Here is a 16960-nt window from a genome sequence, read left to right as displayed (position 1 = left end):
GTGATATTTAGGAAATAAATCAAATTTCATATGTGATTTATTAAATTAAGTTTCATTATAAGTGAAATTTCCTCCATCTCTATTTCATTATAAAGTGATTTATTTTGTTATATAAATTTCTTAAGTGAAATTAGCCAATTTCCAATTTCGGAGATTTTCGTAATTCTAATCGTTATCTCTAGTCAGGAAATTAACTTATATATTGTTTGGTGTTAAAAGTACTATTTTGGTGTACAAATAACATTTACGTGTCGGTAAATGAATATTTAAATACTTGTGTTGAATTACTCCTGTTATATCTATTAAGCGCATACTACGTATTTTGTCCAGTTTGCGCATTATTCTGATAATCAATTACTTTAAACTAGGTGTTGACTATTGACTAGATACTTTATCATAACGAGAATAATATAGCATTTATATAAATTAAAAGGTAACATTGTAAAGTTATCGAATTAAGCTGGTATAAATTAAAAGGAAAATGTAAACTAGAACGTGCTAATTAGGTATGTTTAAAGTAAAAAATACCTTTGCGTTTTAAAGCCTTGTTTACCGATTCGGTAAAATTGTTGTAAAAGTTTGTGATGTTAAGCGTGTCGTTTGAGTAATTATGAAGTAGTTAGCCGCGTGCTCAATATCTCGAGTATAAAAAAAAAATAATTGTTCAGTCGTTAACTGTGAATAAAAGTTTTATAGTATTATCGTAAGTTTCGCGAGACTTAATTTTGTATTTAAGCTATTTTTGTGTAAGGTGATCTAATCATATAATTTTGTAATTTTGTGATCTCTCGATCTTGTAATTTTGTAATCGCTATTTTGTATTTCTGTGATCGAAAGATTGTTATTTTGCGATCGTATGATCTTGTACTTATTCTTATAAAGTTTGGATATTTATTTTAGTTTGTACTTATCTTGCGCCACGGGCGACATTCAAAATGCCTTTCAACTTGCAACAATTTATTGTATCACCACGGGATCATGTGGAATCTCTCACAGTTGCCACAAAAACTGACCTAAAGAATCTAGCTCGCCATTATGATGTACAGGTTCCCGCAACTGCCGTAAAATGTGTAATTCTCAGTCATATTTTGAACTTCCTTGTAGATGAAGATATTGTTCCAGAAGAAGAATTGGCTGACGTTCGAGCTCTAACAGTTACCAATCCAAATGGTGACTTGGATAAACTAAGTCTACAGCTGGAGTTGGAAAAGATGAAGATGCAAGCCGCAACTGCAGCGGCAACTGCCGCAACTGCCGCCGCTGAGGTAGAAGACAGGAAAGCCGCTGCTGCTGAACGAGCCGCAACTGCCGCCGCTGAGTAAGAAGAGAGGAAAGCCGCTGCTGCTGAGCGCACGGCTGCTGCCGCTGCTTCCCTAGAACGTATCAAGGTGGAAACTGCTTTGGAGCAACAAGAAAAAGAAAGTGAACAGAAAAACAAAGCTCTCCGTGTTAGGCTGCAGATTGAGAGAGAAGCGGCCACAGTAACAGAACGGGATCTGGCATTTATAAGACTGAAAGAAAAGGAAGAAGGTAAGCTAATTCCCGAACCCTTTGATGTGGGCAAGGTGCAGAAATTGCTTCCCACATTTGAAGAACGGGAACCTGATAACTACTTTTCTGTGTTCGAAGACACAGCCAAGAATCTCAATTGGCCTCAGGACAAATGGTATTTGATCATCCGGAACTCATTTAAAGGTAAAGCATTATCTGTATGTGCCACTATGTTAGAGGAACATGATTATTTCATAATTAAACAGGCAATCCTTGATGCTTATTCTATTACTGCTGAAGGATATAGGCAAATATTTCGTAATAGTCAGAAGCAAGTTCAGCAGACCTTTTTAGAATTTATGAATGGAAAGATTAAACAGTTTCAGAAGTGGGTAGACAAAGTAGATGTCAAAACTTTTGAGCAGTTGAAAGATTTAATAGTAATGGAGGAGTTCTTAAGGAAAATACCAGGTAGCATTAATGTGTATCTAAGAGAGCAGAATGAATCTGACCCTAAGAAAGCCGCTTTAAAGGCAGATGACTATGCTCTTATTCATAAAGTAGGTAAAACCCCATATAGAGAAACTAGACCTAAGGAAACTTGTACATACTGCAAACAAGAAGGACATCATATTTCAGAATGTCCTGATCCACATTGTGCAGCTTCATACTTAAAGAGAAAACCTAATCCCCCTCAATTCTCTCCTAAGCAAATGAATCCTTCCAAACAGGAACCAAAACCTAAGGTGGAGAAGAAAAAGACCTTCCATTGTGCATCACACGAGTCCCAAGCGTTTGCACCCTTCACTTGCTCAGGCAAAATAAATGGTAAACCTGTAACCATACTCAGAGACACTGGATCCTCTCAAACGATCGTCTCTCCTAAAGTAATACAATCTAAAGGTGAAACTCACAGGTATGTTGCAGTTAATGACCTAACCAGTAAGTCTATGTTGCCTCTCATTAATGTAAACCTTCATTGTCCTTATTTCTCTGGAACTACTGAAGTAGCTGTAAATCCAGAACTGTTACCATGCAAGAATGTAGATGTAATCCTGGGTAATGACATAGCTAACTCTGTTGTCTTAACAAACTTAATAGCAGTATCTCCAGGTGATGTTGTACAGGAGGAATGCTTAGCAGTGACACGAAGCAGTAAAAAGGACACCCCTACTGAATCATCATCAAACCCGTTGCCAGTCTCTGAACCTATGGATTTCAACGAGTTGATGAGTACATATAAGATCCAGCCTGATTCCTTTAGCTATCAACAAAGGAAAGATGTCACTCTACAGCAGTGTTTCAACCAAGTGAAACCAAAGGATACCAACAAGTGTTCTTATTTTTATATTAATAATAATGTACTAATGAGAAAATTCAGGTCCAGCAAGAACAGTCATCTAGAAACCTGGAAGGATCTATTCCAGGTAGTTGTTCCTAAGGATATAAGACCTATGATCCTAGAATTGTCTCACTCTGCTGACTCTCATCTTGGTATCACTAAAACATATGAACGCATCAGTCAAGACTTTTATTGGCCAAACATGAAGAATGACATTAAAGAGTACGTAAAAACGTGTACAACATGTCAAAAAGCAAGTAGTCCTAATGTGAAAGTACCAGTTGCACCATTAAAACCTATACTTGTGCCTAAAGAACCTTTCAGTAAGATCATAGTAGATTGTGTAGGCCCTTTGCCTAAGACAAAAAGGGGACATGAATACTTGCTTACGGCCTTATGCCCAACTACCCGTTATCCATTTGCAGTACCTTTAAGAAACTTTTCAGCCAAGAACATCCTAAAGTCACTAGTGTCCATATTTACTGTTGTAGGATTTCCAACTGAACGACAATGTGATCAAGGAACCAATTTCATGAGTCATGCTTTTAAAACTGCTATGAAAGATTACCATATAACCCAAGTCTCATCCTCAGCTTACCATCCACAGACCAATGGAGCATTAGAACGCACTCACCAGACCATTAAAAATCTTCTCCGGAAATACATCCATAGTTCAGGTAACGAGTGGGATTGCGATTTGGAACTGATCATGTACATCATACGAGGAGTTCGAAACCAGTCTACTGGTATGTCACCTTTTGAACTACTCTTCGGTCGACGGCCACGAACTATCCTCAGTTCAGTCAAAGAACGCATCCTGAAGTTGGGAGATAATGAGGTACCTCTTTCCCAATATATTTCAGAACTCAACAAGAAACTTTCAGATCTTCACTCCATTGCCAAAACTAACTTGATAACAGCTCAAGAGAAGATGAAGATTAACTATGATAAAAAGGCTAAAACCAGAAGTTTCAAAGTAGGAGATGCAGTGCTGCTATACCATCCGATTGCAGGCTCTCCCCTACGAGAGAAATACCAGGGACCATATACCATCACTCACCGTATCTCGCCAACCAACTATATAATCGCCACTCCAGATAAGCGTAAGTCTACTCAATTAGTCCACATAAACCTCTTAAAGGCCTATTTGTCTCCCTCAACAGCTGAAAGTAAAACGGTAATGATTACTAGTGCCATACCATACATAGATTGTCCTATGGATCAATTTGCAGATGATCCAATAACTGCATCTTGGCAGGATTCTCAAAACTCAAAGATCTTGGAAAACTTATCAGACTATCTACAACCCTTATATGCATCAAAATTTAAATCTTTAGTAGCTTTATTCCATGAATTTCCTAGTATAACTTCAGATAAACCAGGCAGATGCACCATGCTAGATCATGACATCAAACTACAACCAGGTGCTGCACCCATTAAACAAGCTTTCTATCGAACATCACAGAAGAAATTGGGTATCATGAAAGAAGAAGTGAACTACTTGATAAGAGAAGGATTGGCAGAACCCAGTGCGTCACCATGGGCTTCCCCATGTCTCCTAGTAGGAAAGAAAAATGGTAAATTTCGTCTTTGTACCGATTACAGGAAAATTAATAATTTAACAATTAAAGATTCGTATCCTCTACCAAGAATACAAGATATCATTGACCAAGTAAGTAATTCAACCTACTTAACCCAAATAGATTTGCTGAAGGGTTATTACCAAATTAAATTAACAGAAACGGCAAAGGAAATTTCTTCATTTATCACTCCATTTGGATTATTTAGTTATAATGTAATGCCATTCGGATTAGCCAACGCACCTGCCACCTTCCAAAGAGTAATGTCTTTAATTTTACAGGACTTGGAAAAAGTATTTGTATATTTAGATGACATCATTATTGCCTCTGACACCTGGGTAAACCATATTCAAAAGATAAAAGAAGTTTTCTCAAGGTTGAAACAACATGGATTAACGATCAACTTAGCAAAAAGTAATTTTTGCAAAGGTCAGGTATCTTACCTTGGTCATAGAGTTGGCAGTGGTAAAGTATTACCCCATGATGCAAATATTAGCGCCATAACTTCTTATCCTGTTCCAACTACCAAACAGGAATTAAAAAGATTTCTAGGTATGGTAGGATATTACTCTAAGTTCAGTCCAAATTTCTCACCATTCACAGGACCACTATTTGCTTTAACTTCTTCAAAAGTAAATTTTTCTTGGAGCCAGCAACATGATCAAATATTTAACCAGCTAAAAACTTACTTGTCATCTCCTCCTATATTAATGGCACCTAACCTCACCAAACCATTCTATCTCCAAACAGACGCTAGTGATCTTGGATATGGGGGCATTTTATTACAGCATCCTGCTCCAATAACAGCCATAACAGGAAACCTGCCCCCACTAGCTGATCTGTTACCAGTCTCTTATTCCAGTGGACGATTTATGGGTTCCTAACTAAATTGGCCCACTGTGGAGAAAGAACTATTCGCCATCGTAGCTACCATCCAGAGATACGAGATTTATGTTGATGGACAAGACACGATCTACGTCTACAGCGACCACTCTCCTCTGTCGCATCTCCATAGGTCCACTACTCTCAACCCTAAACTTTTAAGATGGTCATACATACTATCTGCACATAATATCCAAGTAATCGCCACATCAGGACGAGAAAACATTGTGGCAGACTCATTATCAAGGATAACCTCGGTTGATTCTCGGGAAATGGAAAAAAAACAAAAACAAGGGGGGGACTGTGATATCCCCATATGTTGTACATATGCTAACATATCTGATTTGTCTAAAGTTTATTTTTCCATTTTCTTTGTAAATACATCACCTTATTTCAGCGCCATCTTCATTCCATCCTTCTCATTATCTTTTGTTTACACTCACCTTCCTGCTGTAAATCATCCCTGTTTTCTTACCTTACATGTTATAAAGTAACCCCAAATTTATTGTTTTGTTAGAATATATTGTTCTCACCACGAGATTCATCTACCTTACTCATCCATTCACTTTGCATTGCTTATTATTGTTGTTTTGAAGTGCTTTTTCATTATTTTGTTTAACGTAAGATTAAAGTTTTGTTTATAACTTAGTTTATTGTTCCTGTCCTCCAATTATCCTGCTATTGGTGCTTCGATTGTCTGCAACCAGCTTTAAGAAGATACATTTGATCATAATCAACAATCTTATACACTCGTAATAAGAAACAAGTGAATTTGGAAGTCTACCCATATGACTTCTATTTTATTGTGTGAAGTGAACTACCGCCCATTGTAAAGGGGTAATTGTTTGCACAGTGGTTCGTCACATAATAATATATATATATATATATATATACATATATATGTGTGTGCATGTATATATATATGCATATATATATATATATATACATATAAATGATATATATATATATATATATATACATATATATATGTGTGTGTGCATGTATATATATATGCATATATATATATATATACATATAAATGATATATATATATATATATATATATATATATGTACATATATATATATATCGTGTTACTTCGGTCCTCTGAAGAAGTATCACGAAACTACTCAGGAATTAATCTTATATTTTCTTTTTTTAATTTTCCCTGTGGTTCTTTTGCATCTGAGCATTAGTTTTCCCTATGATTTTACGCATATATATATATATATATATATATTATATATATATATATATATGTATATATATGAATATATATGTATATATTTACACATATATACACATATGTGTCTATATATATATATATATATATATATATACACAGATATATATATATATATATATTCAAATAAGCCATATATATTTTTGATATATTAATGTCTGGATTCTCTTAACGACCTCGGGATCAGAGCCCAGGCGAAATCACACAAAGACAAGAGCTTGGCTCCGGCCGGGAATCGAACCCTGGTCGGCAAGCTTATATAGACAGTGACTAACCCACTTGGCCACGAAGAAAGATAAAAGTCAATGACAATTCTACTGTACTTATACCTGTCGAATTCAGGTATTTTGTACTTAGAATTGAAATCAACCCATCTTCACCATCGTAGCTAATTGGTAGTTTGTTACTTGGCATTCAATTAATGATAAATTTTGCACATTTTTACGTGTTTTTCATATTCAAATAAGCCATGTATATTTTTGATATATTAATGTCTGGATTCTCTTAACGACCTCGGGATCAGAGCCCAGGCAAAATCACACAAAGACAAGAGCTTGGCTCCGGCCGGGAATCGAACCCTGGTCGGCAAGCTTATATAGACAGTGACTAACCCACTTGGCCACGAAGAAAGATAAAAGTCAATGACAATTCTACTGTACTTATACCTGTCGAATTCAGGTATTTTGTACTTAGAATTGAAATCAACCCATCTTCACCATCGTAGCTAATTGGTAGTTTGTTACTTGGCATTCAATTAATGATAAATTTTGCACATTTTTATGTGTTTTTCATATTCAAATAAGCCAAATATATTTTTGATATATTAATGTCTGGATTCTCTTAATGACCTCGGGATCAGAGCCCAGGCGAAATCACACAAAGACAAGAGCTTGGCTCCGGCCGGGAATCGAACCCTGGTCGGCAAGCTTATATAGACAGTGACTAACCCACTTGGCCACGAAGAAAGATAAAAGTCAATGACAATTCTACTGTACTTATACCTGTCGAATTCAGGTATTTTGTACTTAGAATTGAAATCAACCCATCTTCACCATCGTAGCTAATTGGTAGTTTGTTACTTGGCATTCAATTAATGATAAATTTTGCACATTTTTACGTGTTCTTTCTTCGTGGCCAAGTGGGTTAGTCACTGTCTATATAAGCTTGCCGACCAGGGTTCGATTCCCGGCCGGAGCCAAGCTCTTGTCTCTGTGTGATTTCGCCTGGGCTCTGATCCCGAGGTCGTTAAGAGAATCCAGACATTAATATATCAAAAATATATATGGCTTATTTGAATATGAAAAAACACGTAAAAATGTGCAAAATTTATCATCATATATATATATATATATATACACACATATGTATATATATGTGTGTATATATATATATGCATATATATATATATACTCAAATCTAACATTAAGCACAATGACAAAACACCACAGGATTTGCAATGCTTGCTTACCAGAATGCATGAAATATCACACGAGGTTGGGCTGAAGATAAATAGAAGAAAGACAGAGATGATGAGAGCGGAGTATGCAATGGAAGATGAAATATCATTGGAAGAAGAAAGGATTAATGTGGTAGAATCATCTAATTATTTAGGAACTATGATCTTCAATACAGGGTCTTTAGAATTAGAGTTTAGTGAAAGATTGAAAAAAGCAAATCAGACAATGGGTAGGTTAGGTGAAATCGGGGAATCAAATCGCCTAAAATTTCATATAAAAATCAGGCTCTATATCAGTTTAGTGAGATTGGTGTTACTCCATGGACATGAGTCATGGTATAACAATGAAACAATCTCCAATAGATTTAGTATATATGAAAATAAAGCCCTCGGGATTAGAAATGAAACTATAAGAGAGATTACTCGAGTACCATATGTGGATGAGATCATGATGAGGGGTAGATTGAGATGTTTTGGGCATGCTCTTGGCACTCCCCAAGAGAGATTGGTTCACCAAACTTTCAACCAGGCTCCACAAGGCCCTAGAAGAGTTGGGAGACCCAGGCCTACATGGCTGAGACTATGAAGCGTCAAGTCGAAGATGACGAATGTAGAAGTATCGAATTAAAAGCTCAAGAGAGAAATGACTGTTGTATTACTTTGCGTCAATAGGCGTAGGGGGAGATGATGATGATGATGATAAGGACACCCATATTCTTAGAGAGAGAGAGAGAGAGAGAGAGAGAGAGAGAGAGAGAAAAGGAGACTTCATTTCCTGAATTGCTAAAATGACTATCTAAGATAAAAATGCCCTAGGTAAAAAGATCATATTGAACTAGAAAAGCACTCAGAGTGCAAACCTCCGCCACGGCAGCTTATTTCGGTCGACATTTTGCTCGCCCTTGGCCTTTTATCTAGGACCTTCAAAACTGAATCACTTCCACGTAGCAACATAACAATTAATTCCTGAGTTTCACTACTCCATGAGTACAATTGTGGCAAGGATGTTGTTCACAAACAGACAAAGACACGAATAGGGGCGAAAACATAACCTCCTTCAGACTTCGTTAGCGGAGGTAAAAAGTGAATGGAAATTTCGAAAAGAATAACTCGATATATTTCGTTTTATTTGCTTTAGTGGGTTTCAATTATTCAACTAAAACGAGATTAAAAACATAGAAAAAAACATTACCTAAACTACATATATACATACACATGCATACATACATACACTATATATATATATATATATATATATAGATACGAAAGCAAGAGAAATAATTCAGAAAAGCGTTTGATATGTACATAAAAATGAGATTAGGCCTAACCAAACACGTAGTTACTCTGTTAAAGTAATGGTCTACTGAAATTGAAAATCAAATATCAACATGTAAAGTAACAAATAAATGTTTTATTAAATACCTGTAATATTCTGCTTTTAATTTTTGGATCAGAAACTAAAGCCTTAGGAAATAAGTTCATTACAACTCAAAGAGCTATGGAAAGAATAATGATGGGAATAACACTAAGCGACAGAAGAAGACCAGCATGGATACGAGAGCAAACTAAAGTAGAGGATATTCTAACAACATATGAAAAAGAAATTGACATGGACAGGACATATAATGAGAATGACAGACAGTAGATGGGCATTAAGAATAACAGAATGTATCCCTAGATATTATAAAAGAAACAGGGGAAGGAAGAGAAGACGATGGATTGACGAACTAAGGAAGTTTGGGGTTGTGGACTGACGCAGAAAGACCATAAAAAGAAGCAAGTAGAAGTACATGTCTGAGGCCTTTGTTTTGGAATAATAAAAGAGGATAAAATTTAGGGGTTGAAACACCAGCATAGATGGTATTTACTATAACTCGTAATTAATCTAAAAAAAAGATAATCTAAAATGTTTAAACGAACAATACGTCTAAACTATTAAATTGCAAACCAAATCCAACATAAGAATTAAATCTACCAACTCCGCTAAAGTTTATAAGTAATTTCAAACAATATTTACCGAATCTGTGGAGCCAAGATACAATCTCTCTCTCTCTCTCTCTCTCTCTCTCTCTCTCTCTCTCTCTCTCTCCACATAGCCTAAACACACTAGGTATATATGTGGACAATACCAGTAGCGTACTGTCAAAAGTTCCCATTGCCATAGTGTCACGTGTGCAAAGTATTAGACGGAACGTGTATTGAACGAGTGTTCCTCTAACTACCCCTTAACAATGCCTTTGAGAGAGAGAGAGAGAGAGAGAGAGAGAGAGAGAGAGAGAAGTTAGCGAAATATAAACAACCTTATTAACCCAACCAAGAACCCCTAGCCAGCCTCACAACCCGAAGTGAACCCTAGCCAACGGCCACATAAGTTGAAGAACAGGAAACACAACTTTAAAATCCTCATTGACAGTTTTGTTGTACGTAAAAAAAATCATTCTTTAAAAATGATATCTAACAATATTCAAGTCATTGTATATATATATATATATATATATATAGAGAGAGAGAGAGAGAGAGAGAGAGAGAGAGAGGAGAATAATAATAATAATAATAATAATAATAATAATAATAATCATCTACAGATTCAGACCAAGCCCATGTGGAGCAGTTCTTCAGGCAATAATACAGCTAAAACTAGAGGGGCACTCAGTAAAGCGCATACCTTAGCTGCAGTAGCTTATTTCTTGACCTTTTGCTCGACCTTGACCTTAACATGCAGTAATTGGCATGGATTATCATACACTCAAATATGAACCAATTTTGAAGTCTCTGTGACAACGATGTCCAAACTTATGGCTGATTATGTGAATTGGACATTTTTCTTGACCTTGACCTTCCAAAATTTAATCATTTCCAGCTTTTTACATAAGTTAATCCCTACATGTTTCAGTACTCTACGATTAAAATTGTGGACAGGAAACTGTTCACAAACAAACTCAAATTACAAACGCACAAACATGGGGTAAAACATAACCTCCTTCCAACTTTGTCGGCGGAGGTTATAACAGTAAGCCTAAAGTCACGTGAACTATATGTCAACCCACTGTTAGTTCCTGCTTACAAGACTCTCAATGAGAATAACTGCCATTTGTATCCTCCAGTCAACATGGACTAGTTATAAACAGCTACAAATGCAGCTATCTCTATTCCACTGCAGGACATAGGCCTCAGACATATCCTTACTCATGTCTCGGGTTTGGCTATTCATCAAAGGACTGGCCACAATGAATTGGTGATAGTGATGATCGCTCACAGCAAACCAACCTAGTATTGGGGCTCTGATAAAAACAGCTTTGCTTAACATCACGATACATAAACCCTTTCACCAAGTCAATAAAAGTATATAAGAAATCAATGCTTCAGTAAATGTACCTTTGACGCAAAGGATTAACCTAAAATCTCCTCATTAAATTCAAAAAGATATATATGTGTACACGATATTTATTGCTTTATACGAATACTTAGCTTAAAATCTCTCTCTCTCTCTCTCTCTCTCTCTCTCTCTCTCTCTCTCTCTCTCGTACGAAAGGCACGACCCCTTAAAGCTAATTTTAGCCAGCTCACGTAAAGTTCATCTCAGATGTATAATGCCAAACTTCCTTAAATTATGTAAAGAAGTTTGTCTACGTGAAGTGAACTTCTTTATGATGTCACCCGACATGCTGGTGTTATTCCAGTCATGTTCTGAAAGTTCTTTACAGAAATTATACCAGAGAGACGATTTTTTTTGCAAGGTGACGTCATAATTTCCCATAAATGTCAGATCTTAAAAATTACGACTCATCCACCGTTGATTTATATAATTATGGCAATCATAGGCCTGATAAAGGTTATAAATTTGATTGTTTTTATACTAATTTCATGTAATTTTAAATGGGGGAAAATTTAAGTTTTTGGTTGTTGCTTGAAATGAGTCTTAATTATTTTTTCTAAAGACTATCAATTCTGAAATTTAGACACAGATGGCGCCACTGCTTCTACAAGGACACTAAAGAAACTATTCGTTGTTTTGTCATCCTTGATATGTCAAGTCAACGTTGGTGAAGTTACTTCATCTTTGCTTAGGATACAATGCATTTAGTCTTAAAAGTGGTATTCATCTAGATGTCAAGTGTGATTTCCTACAGTGTTAAGTCCAGCTAAGTTCTGTGATAATTAGATTGTGAACGTGACGCTAGTATAAAGATTGTTAATTCTACACAGCTCCTCTTCACACACCAAGAACCGGTAAGATTGTGTAAGCTCTCGGGTAATATGTCCATTTGCGCCAGTTAAGTTTGTGAAACTTTCAATGTTAAATGTTCCTGTCAACCATCAAAGTGTATAAATATTGCCATGCTTTCCTAAACTCTTTAAGTTTGTAAGTTTTAATCTTATAATCGTAGTTTAGTTAGTTTGTACTAAGTTTATTAGATAATTTTGTGCTTTTAATGTAGAAGATTTACCTAAGTGTCCTTGTCTTTAAAACCAAATCGTTAAGCCATAAGTATAACTGCTGATTTTATTACTACTGTTCTTTTTTTTCAAATGCTACTTTGTTACTGTAGCTTGCACGGCAATAAAGAAACCAGTAATTTTAATCTCTAAGTTCTCCATTTAAATATACTGCTCTCAGCCGTATTTCAGTAAAGTACATGTGACCATAACTATTAACTTTTACGGGTTGGTAACCTTAGTATCACTCCTTTACGTCGTTAAATCTGTTTCTAAACGGTCAGGCAACATCTATTCCAGGTATTTTATAGATTTTTAGGGCATTCTTTAAGTGATTGATGAATCGGATTGATTTTAGCAAATGAGTCGGTGTCGGTTTTAGAAAGTTTGAAGTTAATGTTTAGAGGTACACCAATTATCCATAAAGTTTGGCCAGTCTTGCTAGTTTAATTTATTGCACAACAAAGCTACGAAACTAGTAATTACTATCGGTTGCATAGTTATTGAAAGTTTAGCAAAACCTCTTAGGGAGTGAAATCTTTTATGAAGTAATTTTCATACACTTAATTTGATGAATAGACTGTTTACCGTATATTGCAACATAACTTTAATTCTCGGTCTACACTCTTTTAAGTTTTTTAGTCTGGTACATAATTCTTATTTCGTTTTAAGTAAATTTTGTTAGATATATTTTACTTCGACGCGTTCATTTTTCTGTCCATCTCTATGACTCTGAAAGTTTATTATTTAAATGGGAAATAAATAATTTCGAATCTATTGAATTTCCCAGTTACATAGAACATAAGAATTTTGTTAATAGGGTATCATATATTGGTTTTGGACGCATTAATTTACTTTACATTTAAGATTGGTCCATTGAAAACCTGGTTTTACTTAAAGCTATTTGTTCCCGATTACTGCTTATGTAGCCTACACTTAAGTTTGGCGTAGAAAAGTTAAAAATCCTGGATTAAATGTTGCAGGATTTAGTCTTAAAAACAGATATATATTGGCGTATAAGCGTGATATTACGGTCACCAACCCGTGAAAGATAATGTAGTTGATGTAGGGTAAAGTTACGGTCGCATGCATTTGACTAAAATACGGCCAAGAACAGTATACTTTTATTAGAGAATTTCATATCAAAATTAGATAGTGTACAATGACGACAATGAATGAATTAGTTTGTGCATAAAAATATTGACTGGTTCTCATTCATGAACAGTATTTACCTAAACTTAGTATTGAAATTTATAGGCGGAATGCTATAAAATGTAATTATATAGAGACTAACTTTTGGGGAATATGAAATCTAGACTTTGTTTAATCCTAGAAAATTAGCATTTATAATAGCTGGTGTTATATTTGATTTGTGGCTTCTTAATCATTATAGATTAATTTAATTTTTTCAGTTGATTCTCTAGTTCATATGTCTACCAAATGGGATTTAATTAGAAAGTTTTTAAAGTTACTATCATAAGTTAGGAGATTTTAAGTTACCATCAAGTGGTGTTTTACTACATTCAATTGCCAAGTCTTGGAGATCTTGGGTAAAAGTTTTAAAGGTACTAAATGTTATCAATCAATGCTGATAGAAAAGATTGACTTAACACCACGCTAATATTTAATTCTGTATTCTATTGGCAGCGAATCCTAAACCAGCGAATGTAAGACTGACTTTTTTACAATTGGTAAAGACCAGATCTTTTCTTTAAACTGATTGAAATAAGTCTTCAGTCTCAAACTTTTCCTCTTAACTTTGGTTACCAAGATTTCTTAATGAAAGATTTTTATTTATTGTTAATTATGTTGAAACCTTTGAGACGCTGGCTGTACTAGGAATCCTGCTCTTCTGCTGAATGCATCCTGTCACATTTTCAAAATCATCGCTTCCTAGCAAATTTAATTCTAAATCAATGGTAAGGATTCACTTAACTCTCCAAAATCCCCTTTTTTTTACATATCATTTTTACATATCCAATATATTCACATTTTTTTGAAGTCTTAACAGTCATGATTTTACGAAGTTCAAGGTTAACTAGTTTTATATTTGACTGGTATGACTTTGTCGTTTTATTTGCACTGAAATTATTTCTATGGCTGTGGTTTGTAATTTACTTTAAAGTTAGCTAATTTTATTTGTTTGACTATGATCCAACATAGAGATAAGTTTACTTTGTTTAAAATTAGCTATTCTATTTGTGTGACTTATAATCTGCAATAACTTTACTTGGTTTAAAGTTGGCTAGTTTTATTTGAATGATTGGTGACCATTAAAACTGTTTTTATATTTTGCCTAAATATTGATATAAGATTTTTCTTCCAGATGGTAATTGGTATTGCAGCGTAGGATAGTGAAACTGGATCTGGCCACATACCAGCCAACGTTATATATTAAGGATTCTGTGGAATGCGAACTAAAGCACTAAAGTATGTTTTTCAACTTTGAAGACAAACTAGGGACATCGGTTCTGTGAATTCCTTCACACTTGAGACATTTTACCCACCTTGCCCACAATGGATCAGGCAAATGACTGAATGCTTCAAAGTACTGCTTCTCAATTATGGAATTGTATGAAAATTTGAGTCTGCAAATGGTTGAAGATTCAACCAGGACAGTACACTGACACGGGTTCTTGCCACTGGACGCCCTATATCGACCGTATCGTGCATATTCCTGGGTCTTCTAGTGGTTGAAGATTCAACCAGGACAGGGCGGTCTGTAATCGACCAGACTGCTTTAAATCTGTTTTATTTGTGCTTTTATAGTAGAATTTGTTTCACTTCAAATATTTTGCTAGAACTTTTAGTTGAATCTACGAAATTTTCAAAATATAGTAAATTTTGATGTGTAGCGAATGTTAATGGTTTAATTTATTTTTCTTTTACTTAGGATTGAAAAAAATTGTCAAACTGTAATGCCATATTCTTATTTCCAATCTGAGCAATGTTTCAATGCTGTTTAAGAAAAACTTTATAGATCTGCATAATTTTCTCAATACTAGAAGTTTTAAGTTTTATACAGTTGTGCAATTTCATGTATTTCCACTTTCAATGTCTTTTCTCAATGCCGAGGTTAACATCTGTATGGATCTGTCTTGACTGTTTTCAATATTGTTTTTAGTTCAAACTGTAAATTAAAGTACAGATCTAAAAGCAATGAATTATTGAAAGTTTTGATATTTTTCTACTTTAGGGGAGGCATCCCTTAACTGTTCGTTGGATTCAAGTAAAAGCTATTAATTATTGATATATTGTGGAGTTTGTTTGGTACATGAAGGTTATGGATGTTTTAATGTGTGGCATTTGTCTACTTTAGGAAAAATCTAATTGTCTATTTGCATATTCGAAATTTATAAAGCAAGTTTTAAGAAAAAAATATTTTCGAAACAAATTTTTTTGTAATTCCATTAGTATTTTTAGATTTAATAAACTTCTGACTTGGTTGCTTAAGATTAAACTAAACTACGGTGTTTGGAAGTTTCTAGTGTACTTACTTATTCTTTTGGGAAATTTATTCCAAGATTGAAGGAAAATATGAAGTGCAACCTTTAAATTTACTGGCTAAGCTTTACGTTAAACATTCAAGGAGACCTTAAAATTTAGTGGTAAAAGAATTTAAATTTACTTATCTAAAAAAAACAATTTAAAGAAAGTGGTAAAGAATTTTTCCCCTTTGTTTGGGAAATTAAGTCCCATCGAAATTTATTGATTTCAGTCTCAATTGAGAAACTGGCTGAGAATTTTTCCCACTGTTTGGGAAATAAAACTATTCTGGCATACCTTATACTACTTAAAAGTTTAATACACCACCGTTCACAAGGTCTCTCTACCTGCATACTGTGACCTTTGCAGACTGTCTGCAGGCTCTGCCACAGAGGTTTAGTTTGATGGATTAAGTAGTTGGCAGAGTACAGTCAATGTAGTGAGGTGTGGGGGCCAGTATAGTACGGTAAAGATTGTAAGAGTCTAAACTTTAATTTTGGTGCTGTGTAACAAAACTGATTTGTGTATAAAAGTCAATGGGAAGGTGGCTGAAACTTGAAGCATTTTAGAAGTTTCATGACTGTTGCATAGATTAAAAATTAAAGCAACTGTGTTGTTACTTATGGATGGGCGTAAACCACAAGCAAAACTTTACTTTTCGATGAGTTTTCCAGTTTTAAACAGGGTGGGGGATTTTCCAGGAGGGCGTCCTCTCACCCCTCGATTTGTGGTATGTGTTGAGAGAGGCAAAGACACGCACTGAAAGGCAATATACAAACTTTGTACGGTAGCTTCTGAAATGAACTGAGAGGCAAGGTACTACCGCCTGGCATATTTGACTTATTGCCTCAAGGCCCTGCTATACAAAAATGGCTTGGTCTAGCTTCATAATTGGAGAAACTGCGACCATCAATTGTGTTTCTCTGTTTTTTTAAGTATATATTATTGACATTTAGCTCGTCAGGGTTGGGGAGGAGTCATGGTATATAGGTGCTGGGAGACTTTAGAAATGATATACTGGCTGCAAAGTGATAAAGAGCCCG

At 35.0% G+C, this 16960-nt stretch overlaps 1 long non-coding RNA gene across 1 annotated transcript; it reads left to right on the top strand.

The window, feature by feature from the left end:
• The first annotated feature begins 12090 nt into the window (after nucleotides 1-12090).
• Nucleotides 12091-15915, top strand: LOC137636842 (uncharacterized). Its single transcript, XR_011043247.1, has 3 exons — nucleotides 12091-12224; nucleotides 14255-14350; nucleotides 14758-15915. It is a non-coding gene; the product is annotated as an uncharacterized lncRNA (long non-coding RNA).
• Nucleotides 15916-16960: the final 1045 nt, after the last annotated feature.

Source organism: Palaemon carinicauda, unplaced genomic scaffold (assembly GCF_036898095.1).
Source record: "Palaemon carinicauda isolate YSFRI2023 unplaced genomic scaffold, ASM3689809v2 scaffold404, whole genome shotgun sequence".
In the NCBI taxonomy this organism is placed as follows: Eukaryota; Metazoa; Arthropoda; class Malacostraca; order Decapoda; family Palaemonidae; genus Palaemon; species Palaemon carinicauda.
This window is presented reverse-complemented; position numbering and strand designations above follow the sequence as displayed.